The sequence below is a fragment of the Podarcis filfolensis genome (assembly GCF_964270895.1).
Source record: "Podarcis filfolensis genome assembly, chromosome: 7".
NCBI classification, from domain to species: Eukaryota; Metazoa; Chordata; class Lepidosauria; order Squamata; family Lacertidae; genus Podarcis; species Podarcis filfolensis.
Window position 1 is genome coordinate 23,824,730 of NC_139603.1, and position 11,249 is coordinate 23,835,978.

Consider the following 11,249-nt stretch of genomic DNA (forward strand, 5'->3'; position numbering starts at 1 on the left):
TATAAAAAACATACAAAGATAAATAGAAAAAATTAAAAGAAACAAATTAGTTTTTCTATCTTGATTTTCATTTGCTTGTTTCCCTGACCTCCTCACGCCTCCCTTTTTTGTATTCCCCTTCACATGATTGGTTCAGCAAATCCTTACCCTCTTTCATTTATCTTAACTCTATATCTCAACATATTATAACTATATATTTTCATCCGTTATCAATCCATTTTTACATATTCTTATTAACCTTGTTGCTAATACCACTTAGTTTCAATCCAACATCATTTTAACATTCATTGATTTTACAATGTTTCCGCAAATAGTCTTTAAATTTCTTCCAAGAAACCGGCCGACTTTAAAGAAGTAACTTAAATGCCTCCCGGTTTAATTACACAGCAAGAGGAAATGTTTTCTAGAGGAAATGAATGAGGCAAGACTTGGAATAATGAAGATGTTTCGGTCTGCTCGCAAGCAAATAGTTTCTTAGCTTGTTCTCAAAAAAAAACCCCACAATATTTCTAAAGGTCAGTTTTCCTCACTGTGCAACCAGGACTGAGCTTCCCTCCGGCCACCTCCAAGCATACAAAAAGCTATTTAATATGAAAGTCATACTGCAGATGTTAATATTACACAGTTTGAAGTGACTGGAAGCATAAGTACTGACTCCTTTTGGAAGAAGTAATTGTCCAGACCAATGAAAATATTATTCAAAGTTTACTTGCAGAACTCCTCAGAAACAAAACAGGAACATCAAATGATACATCCAATAATGTCCATGCAATACCTTCTGCTGTCCAGCAAAGGCTCAGCACCTTAGAAAATACGAAATAATCCGAACAGACCTTCTCTACGTCGCTTGATCCCACACTACCTGCAGGGGTGACAAGCAAATTAGTCCTAAGGCTTTAGAAAACCTGGGTGTTTATTTCCCCCAACCCCGAACTAAATGCAAACAGTATTACTTAAACTGGTTATAAATCTAAACGTCAAGTTTCTCTTGTTGAAGGTTTGCATTTGAAAGGAAAAAGGAACCCCTGGATAAATAGGGTCGGCAGTAACTCGTTTTGTTTTGTATTTAAAAGGATATATAAAGCATGTGCATTATAGTATCTCATAACGATGTGCAGAAAACCAAAAGTATAAAACTTAGGCAGTGAGTATAACAGCTCTACACTAGAAGATAGGGCTGCCATACCTGGGATTTCAAAGGAGGGATTTCAAGCTTTTGGTTAGGCAATTGTGGCAGTAATTTCAGTTACGGCACTTAGGGTTTGCCACACGTTCAGATTTTCCCCAGACGTTACCAGGATCCAGGGGGGATTTCCGAAAGTTGGTGCTTTATCCTGGATCTTAAGCATGGCAATCAAAAATTAGCGGGGGGTGGTGTTTTGTTTTTTTAAAAAGCTCCACAACTTTGGGGTTTAAACCATGAGAACAGCAAGTATGTTGTGTTGTGCTGCTGTCTTCAACAGTTTAGCTAAAGGTAAAGGACCCCTGACAGTTAAGTCCAGTCGCGGACGACTCTGGGGTTGCGGCACTCATCTCGCTTTACTGGCTGAGGAAGCCAGCGTTTGTCCGCAGACAGTTTTTCCAGGTCATGTGGCCAGCATGACTAAGCCGCTTCTGGCGCAACGGAACACCGAAACCAGAGCAGTGCACGGAAATGCTGTTTATCTTCCCGCCGGAGTGGTACCTATTTATCTACTTGCACTGACATGCTTTTGAACTGCTAGGTTGGCAGGAGCAGGGACCGAGCAACAGGAGCTCACCCCGTGGTGGGGATTCAAACCGCCGACCTTCTGATCAGCAAGCCCAAGAGGCTCAGTGGTTTAGACCACAGCACCACCCGCGTCCCACCTGCAACAGTTTAATCTATGTAAAATGTACAAGCATTTACTTTTTGAAATGGGGCAACCCTCCTAGAAGATGATCAGTAGAGAATATTTAAGAATTTCATGCAGAAAATACTTGGGCTTGTCGGAGCATGTTCTGCCTCATCTTCTTGTAAAAGGAAGAGTCCTGAAACAATTCACATATGCTGCAAACATCTGACTACCTGAGTCCTGCTAATGAGTCATACTCCATTGTACAAAAGGAGGTCATATACGAGACAATATGGGGAGGTAGATGCACCTGGGTGACAGGAAACAGAAGGGCAGTTTGCTTTTTGTGTTTTGTAGTAACTTCACTAGTGGTCGAAATTGTGGAGATCTTTTGGGAAAAAATGTACCGGTATTTCCAAGGTTTGATGGCTCATAACACCTGATTAGCTCTCTAAATACTCATGCTCATGGGCTACATTCAAATGAACAAAAGCTACTGCATATCAACCTAAGCAAGTTGTGCTGCTTTTTTCTGGTTATTTGGCTATAACTTTTGATAGAATACAGATAATTGAACAAACTTTGTTGCATTACATTTTTCATTAAATTATTTTTCCATTGATGTATAATTTTATGGTATTACTCCCCCCAAAAATGGGTCCCCAAATGTTGTAGGATTACCGCCTCCCATCATCCAAAGCCAACAATCAGAGATAACTGCAGTCGTCGTCCAACGGTGGTAGGAGACCTAAGGTTGAAGAACTCTGTCCCAGCCAACACCATCAAATTTAGCAGTGAGGAGTGCATACAAATGTAATGGTATACATTTGCCAACCTAACAGCAGGCAAATTAAAAGATATTACAGCATGGCACTTTGGGTTTTTTATATGTCAAGCCGCAGCAGTGTTATGTAAAATTGCCACTTGGAATTACCAGTTCTTGAAAGGCGTTTTGGATGAAACTTTTCGTCATTTTGTGGGGGTTTTAGTACGATGTTAAGGGCAATTTAACTGCTGGGTGCTGTTTTTCAGCTTTATAACAATCATCTGAACTTTTATCTCTGATATGTAATTATTCTACTAGAGCACAAATGGAGGAAATACATTTGCAATTCTGACAAAATCTTTCAGGCCGGGTAGTCTTCCTTTGTCTATGATATGCACTCATACGTTCATATGAGACACTTCAAAGCTGCTCTTTATATCATTAATTAATGTTCTTAATGCAGATTCCATTTTCCACTCCAACAAATGCAGACCTAACATTCAGGATTTGACTTGCATCTGCCTCAAAGCAGCAAGCTTGGCAGCACATTAAAGGGCAGCAAGCCGTCAATTACTTAATAAATTAATAATTTTTTTTACCATGAGGAGAGCCCGTCGTGTGGATTTCATGCCTCAGTTGCCAAAATGCCCTTGACTTTGCCCAGTTAAAATCCCGTAACAAAAGTTGGTGATAATAACAATAATAGATTCTGAAATGCCATGCTCCAAAAACTACAGTGTAGAAATAAACAACCCCTTCATAACTTTTCCCCAGTCTGTACAGCATGTTCTCTCTTCACACATGCACACACACACAGTGAAAAACATGCTGACCAGATTCCTTCCTAGTGTATTATAGCCTTTTGCTACATGAAAACAATAATGTAAGCTATTTTGGAAGCGCTGAAATGTACTTTCTCGTTCAGCTTCGGTACAAATGGGTCACGGTGCTCTCACACTTAGCCCTTCTATTTTTCAGCACCGGGTACATTTTCAAAAATATACACCTCACCCCACAAACACAACACGGCTACCAGAAAACAGCAGAATCTTGCCAATCTTTATTTCAGACGTATCATTAAAAGAAATCTCATTATACTCCTTTGTGATACCATTACTGTTAATTTTAAAATATTGATTGATTTTCGGTGTGGCTGTTAGGAATTTCTGATCAGATCTCCACATTTCCAGTATACGGCCTGGTTTTACAATGGAGCTTTCCCACTTCTGGTGTGGGTGACAAACATTGTAGACATGCATCATTTCACGACACGGAAATTCAGGTTTACTAGCAAACCGGAGGTTAAGGAACACAGGGAGCGTTTGGGCGGCACAGCTACCCATTGCAGCCAGCACGCTGATGTGTCGCAACACACAATTTGGAAAGCTCTGTTCTACAGCAACCAACCTTTTCTATGATTTTCAATTTTACACATTTCAATAACTTTGCAATCCTTTTAACATTTTGAAACTCGACTTCCTTCCCCCTTGTGATGGGATGATGAACTGCTTGTGCGTAAAGTTTCTAGTCCCTCAAGGTTTGGCTAAGTCCACAAACCCCTGTCTGTAACGGAGCTCCATCAGCATGGCTCCGTCAGTCGCTGGCAGAATCCGACAGTGGGCGTTTACGGAATTTCTTCCAGCATAAAAGCTCCTTGACGGAAACACGCCTTCTGGACTCTCTGCGTGACAGTTTCCGGCGAGGAGTGGGTGTCCCTATAGGAGGTCCTGAAACCTCCCCACTGTTCTCGCTGGAATTGTCTCTGAGCCATCCTTCCGACTCACTTTCCCTTGGAGCTCTTTCTCTCCCCCTGCTGGTTCCCTCCTCCGCTGATAAGTCTCTCCCAACCTCTGGGAGCCCTTGCACCACCGGTTCTTCCGATGACAGTTCCCTGACACCCCTCTTTCTGCAGTTCCTTAATTTTTTTAATATATATTTTCTGCATATTCCAAATTAACTTAATTTACTCATTTATTCATCTACTTTAAATATATACTCTTAAGAAACTGCAGGTTATTACAATAATCCTGCCGATGCTCTTATCTGTTTACAGTTGATTTGTAAATATTCAATAAATCATTTCCATTCTTTTATAAAAAGTTCATTATCTTGATTTCTTATGTGGTTGCCTTGTAGTAAGGTTAAAGCTTACTGGGAAATGATATATAACGTATTGAAAAAGATATTTAAAATAACGTTTGTAAAAAAAACAAACCCAGAAGCTTTCCTTTTGGGAGTTATAAGGTTTAACGTATAATGTTTGTTTAAAAACAAACAAACAGAAGCTCCTCTTTTGGGAATGATAGGGACAGAACTACCCAAACTATACAGAATTTTTTTCATGTATGCAACTAGAGCGGCAAGAATGTTACTTGCCCAAAAATAGAAAGAAGTCCCAGCAAAAGAAGAATGGATACAAAAACTCATGGAATATGTAGAAATGGTGAAACTTACTGGAAGAATAAGAAACCGAGATAACAAACTTTTTATACAAGAATGGAAATGGCTTATTGAATATTTACAGATAAATTGCAAGCAGATAAAAACATTGGCAGAATTATTGTAACAACTTGCAGTTTCATAAGAGTATATATTTAAAGTAGATAATTAAATGAGCAAGTTAAATGAATTTGGATATGCAGAAGATATTTAAAAATAAATTTAAGGATCTGCAGAAAGAGGGGGAAGGAAGTCACACTTTGAAATGTTGAAATGATTGTAAAATTAATAAAATGTATAAATTCGAAAAGTATAAATAAAAACTTTTAAAAGTGTGATTGGAACATGTTGTGGATGCCTGGACTCCAGCTCAGGCGACAGATTTTGATGACTGCTCTTCTGCAGAGCAGTTTTCAAAGGCAGCTAAGGGGGGAAAGTGAATCCTATACGTAACTTTATATAACTGTTTCTCCCCCTCTTCAAACTACATAATAGTTTTCCACTCTCTACGTGCTCTGTCTCCAGAGAGAGATAGCACACCTTTTTCACAAACTACAGCTAGTTAGCTACAACAAATGACATCTTTGAAACTGCATTTATGTTCTGAGCTCCTCCTGGGTTTATTCTGGTTTCTCTTGGATTAGAGAGACCGAGAGCTTTTAAGAGAATAAATGTGCTGTTCTTGATACCCAGTCTAGCACATTAAGCCACAAAGCCATTTTTTCTCCCTTGGAGTGTCAGATCATAATGGTCTGGGATGGCACCTTCCGCTTGGTGAGGTTAGAACGAGAAAATGGTTTCTTTCAAGTTTTTCTGTGAACTTTTCTTCTGCCATGGAAAGGAAGGGCTGAAATAATACTATTATAAGCCTCCTCTAAGAAGAGAGAGAAAGAGACTTCTTGGTAAAGAGGAGACTGAAAGGAGGTATGATAGCCATCTTCAAATATCTCAGGGGCTGTCAAATAGAAGATGAAACATGCTTGTTTTCTCCTGGTCTGGCGGGTAGGACTCAAACCAATGGCTCCAAGTTACAAGAAAGGAAATTCCGGCTAAATAAGAATAACTTTCTGACAGTAAGAACTGGTTGTTTGACAGTGGAATGGTCTCCCTCAGGAGATTGTGGACTCTCCTTCCCTGGAGGTTTTTAAACAGAGGTTGGATGGTCGTCTGTCATGGATGCTTTAGCCAAGATTCCTGCATCGCAGGGGGTTGGACTGGATGACCCGTGAGGTTGCTTCCAACACTACGATTCTGTGATTAATCGGGTCCTCCATTAAAGAGGGCACGTATTGCGGTGAGACCTGAACAAACGACACCCTGTGTTGTGGGTGGGTACAATTGGTAAGCCACAACACTCAATTGGTAGGTCCCTCAAAGTTCAATCTGGCCAATGGGACGCAGTCCAAACGGTTTGAGGGACCTATTTATGCCCATGCACGTGACCCAGAGCTTTGGGTCTTTGGGACAGGGGCATGGCAGGAATTTTCCCCACTTAGCTGATTGGCTCTTGCCATTTGGGTTTTGTGAGGTTGTGGATAGGCTCTGGTTCAGGTGATAGGGATGGGAGAACGCTCTCGCCATCCCTATGTGAAGGGTATTCTGTTAAAGGAATCCAGGGACTCGATGGTTTGGTCAACCCCTGAGAGGGGTTTGTGCCCATGCCTGAGTCCAGGGGGACATTTGGGTGGTGAACTTAGCCCGTTCCTGGCTTTCCGCTTATCCAGGTGTTCACCCTAGGCTGACCTATGCTGGTGCCCTGGGTCAGCACTACCTGCGTGGCAGGGAGCTAATCGAACCAGAGCCTATGCAACCAGTCACTTTCTGTAATCAATAAAGTTGTGACCCAAATTCTGCCCAAAACCAAACCAAAATTTGAGTCAAGTGTGAATTTATTTAGTGGGGAGGTTTCTGGGTCTGAACATGCAAAATCTGACATCAGGAATCACAAGACAGAGAAGCCAGTAGGAGAATACTTCAATCTTCCAGGACATTCAATACAGGATCTCAAAGCAGCTGTCTTATTACAAAAGAATTCCAGAAACAGACTTGAAAGAGAAGTTGCTGAATTACAGTACAACTTATCACTAAACTGAAAACTATGGAGAGACCTGGTCTGAATATTGGATTCCTGTCTCATTACATATGCTAATCATCTGCATACTATCCCTTGCTTTTTCCTGTAGGACTAATTGTAGTCGTTAACAGTCGTCAACAGGTTTACCATACCCATTGAGTCAATCACCCATCTCCTACTACCTTCCTGAGAAAAACCCCACCCTCCCACTATATATAAGGGTCTGGTGACTTCTGCTTCAGTGTATCTGAAGAAGTGTGCATGCACATGAAAGCTTATACAAGAACAAACTTAGTTGGTCTCTAAGGTGCTACTGGACAGTTTTAATATTTTTTATATATATTTCGACTTTGTCAGACCAACATGGCTACCTACCTGAATCTATAATTCTGTGATTAAGGGATGTTTGCCCAATACATTCAACAAGGGTACAATGCCTGTCCATTCGATAGTTGAGATGTACAAGTCAACAAGCACTCATTTCGCTTTACAGGCCGAGGGAGCCGGCGTTTGTCCGCAGACAGTTTTTCCGGGTCATGTGGCCAGCATGACTAAGCCGCTTCTGGCGAAACCAGAGCAGCTCACGGAAATGCCGTTTACCTTCCTGCCGGAGTGGTACCTATTTATCTACTTGCACTTTTTGGCATGCTTTCGAACTGCTAGGTTGGCAGGAGCAGGGGCCAAGCAACGGGAGCTCACCCCGTGGTGGGGATTCGAACCGCCAACCTTCTGATCGGCAAGCCCAAGAGGCTCAGTGGTTTAGACCACAGTGCCACCCACGTCCCTTTACAATGCCCTGCAGATAAGTAAAAGAGGAATGTTCAGATTCACTCCCTTGTGGATTCATTGAATACATGAGGGGGTAACTGAAATGCACCCACTGGCCAAGCCCACTGGCAGCTACAGTTTCAGTGAAGAATGGTACCTATGCTTCTGCATCCGGCATTCCCAACTGGGTGGATGCTCCCTAATGCAGAATGTGCAGCTGATGTGGCTGTTTGGGGAGGGTGCAATGGCATGGGGGGAGCCTAGCGAGTGGGTGCCTTCCTGCTGCCCCTTCTAGCATTCATCAAGCATGTGAGCAGGTGTTATGTCCTGAGTTGAATAGGATCCAAAAGGCAGCAGTCTGATTGGTCCTAGAAGAATAGGGTCCAGAATGCAGCAGTCTGATTGGTCCACAGGAGCCACCCAATCCAGCTCCAGGTGGAAGTGAATCCGCAGCCTGATTGGCCTACAGGTGAATCCCAGAATTAGCCAATCACATGGGGCCCATTGTGAAAATAATGTATATAAAGCAGACATTCTGGGGGAATTTCCATTCCTCCTCACCACAATGAGCTGAATAAAGAACATGAAATCCACTCTCGACTCCGAGTATATTTCAGCAGGATTGTATGAACACCCTGATGTCACGAGATGGTGGTGCTTACAACGAAGCCCCCTATTCTAGAGGATTTTGAAGCCACGATGAACCTAATAGAGGAAAATGCCAAGATGAACTTAGATGCCTTCTCCTCACTGTGCCAGCTGAGGGAATCTAGGTAGATCTGCATCTTTTTCCTTTTGCATAACGTCAATGTTCTTTTTAAGAGCAGAATATAACTAGGGTTGCCATATTTTAAGAAGTGAAAATCTGGAAAGAAAAGCTGGTGAGCTTTTTTTGTTAAAGTGGTTGAGCTGCTCTTTTTTGGGGGGCGAGTTTATTGAGCTAATTCTCATTGCAGAATGCTGATGTTCTTTTTTTAGAGCTGAATATAACTAGGGTTGTCATATTTCAAAAAGTGAAAATCCGGACAGGAAAGTTGTTGAGCGTCTTTTAGTTTTGACCAAAGGTGTTCAGCTTTTTCTGAGCTTTTTCTGAGCAAAACCGACACTGCTGCCATGGGCTGCCATACATATGGATTCTCCCAGACATTTCGCCAATTTCCGCCCAGACACCGCGATGGGGTGAGCTCCCGTTGCTTGGTCCCTGCTCCTGCCAACCTAGCAATTCAAAAGCACGTCAAAGTGCAAGTAGATAAATAGGTACCGCTCCAGCGGGAAGGTACCGGTAAACGGCATTTCCGTGCGCTGCTCTGGTTCACCAGAAGCGGCTTAGTCATGCTGGCCACATGACCCGGAAGCTGTACACCGGCTCCCTCGGCCAATAAAGCGAGATGAGCGCCGCAACCCCAGAGTCGGTCACGACTGGACCTAATGGTCAGGGGTCCCTTTACCTTTACTTAAGCCACCTGTTCTAAATCTTTCCTCTGATGCCAAGACGAGGCTATTGATTTCGGAACTCTAATGAATTTTAGTTTATTTTCCCTAAACTATTAATGATGTTTTGTTCAGGAGTTATTACTGGCTTGAGTGGCAAACTGCTGGTAGCATTTTTACAAATCCAACAGGCATGCTGAGCACATTCTGAAGTGAGTTAGAAAAGCCAGCTGAAGCACTGAAAACTCTGGTATATATTTAGCTTCCTGCCAAGCCTGTTAGGAAAGTAATAGGTTGGAAGGGTAAATTGCCATGGTCAAGCACGATGACTAATAATCCAATTATTATTTCCTTTCTGGGTAGTTCTGGGTACAGCAACAGCCGTGAATTATTCTAAAGTTCTATTGAAAAGACAGCAGGTCAGGTCAGAAACAAAAATCTATACCGGTGTCTGTCATGATGAGACATTTAAAGGTACAACAGGAAGACTATAGCTACTTCCTCTCAGGATTTTTTAAGGGAAGGGCTAGCATTTGGAATATTCCCAAAAGGGAAGGGGAAAAGAAAATATACCTTTCTGCATCTTGATTTGCACACACACACAAACATACATATATTTGTTCTTATTTGCATTAACAATTACCTGTTTAAATCCTAACTGCTATTTTATTCATATGTTTTTCTTATGCTGGTCTGTGACTGTAATAAAGTTTATTCATTCAATGTACTGCAGTCACGCAATCAAGCAATCAATCAGTAGCTGAACTGGGTTCCACACAGTCACGAAAACAAAATAAAAGAGCCGCAAAAACCAAAACACAAAATAAATAGAAAAAACAGACAGACCTCAGCATAGCATTCAAAACAGAAGTGTGGCACTCAAAATGGAGCACCTTCGGCTTCCAAAAAAAGTTCACAAACCGGAACACTTACTTCCAGGTTTGCAGTGTTTGGGTTCCAAGTTGTTTGAGAACCAAGGTGTTTGAGAACCAAGGTACCACTGTATTATGTTTTTATATAAGCTGGAAGCTGTCCAGAATGGCTGGGGCAACCTAGTCAGATGGATGGGGTATTATTATTATTATTATTATTATTATTATTATTATTATCATTATCATGGAAGAGCACATGCCTACTTTCATCAGAGAAATGTTGGAGGCTATGTGCTATGATGCGCCAATCTGGCATAAACTATGGGTGCTGAATACAAGTAAAAGAAATGGTCAGTATCCTATGCTATTCTGTTTTGCCTATTTTTGCTAAGGGATGCACTATGTGAATGCATCACCCCCCCCCCAAATTAACAATATGAAGTTATAACCTCAGCGCACCTGTGTGTGTTTGTGCGAAAAATGCTCTAATGCTCTAACTCAAGACCATGATGATGGCACCAACGCCACTTTGCCTTTGCTGCGCTAGCTCTCACCCAAATGGAAGGGACATTAGAAGTAATTTGTAGTTGGTGCATTAAATCAGTCATTAATTCCTTTGTGAGGATTTTTTTCTCTCCTCTTGATGGCTATGTCTCATTCCAAGAAATAGTCTTCAAAACTCTTCATTCCCATAATTCAATGAATAATTATGCTCTTCACAGGCTTTAATCACGGTCAGACCATTATCTTCCTCCGCCTCTTAACTATTTTTTATAATTTCAATTAATTTTCCACTGTCAGCTGATATGCTTCAAGAGTCTCTTGTGGAAACAGGCAGCATGCATGTCAGGAAACTTGATTAAGACTGTAGCATCATCACGAAGCTCAATGTTTTTGTTTTGTTTTAAGCTTTTTTCTGTAATTCTCCAGTCTCTTTCCTAAGGTTGGTTTTCTTTCAGCACTAGGGGAAAATTTCCAATGTCCCTTGTGCAGGAAGTTCTCTAGAATGTGGGCTGATCCTCATCTTTGCATATAAAGGTAAAGGCACCCCTGACCATTAGGTCAAGTCGTGACCGACTCTGGGG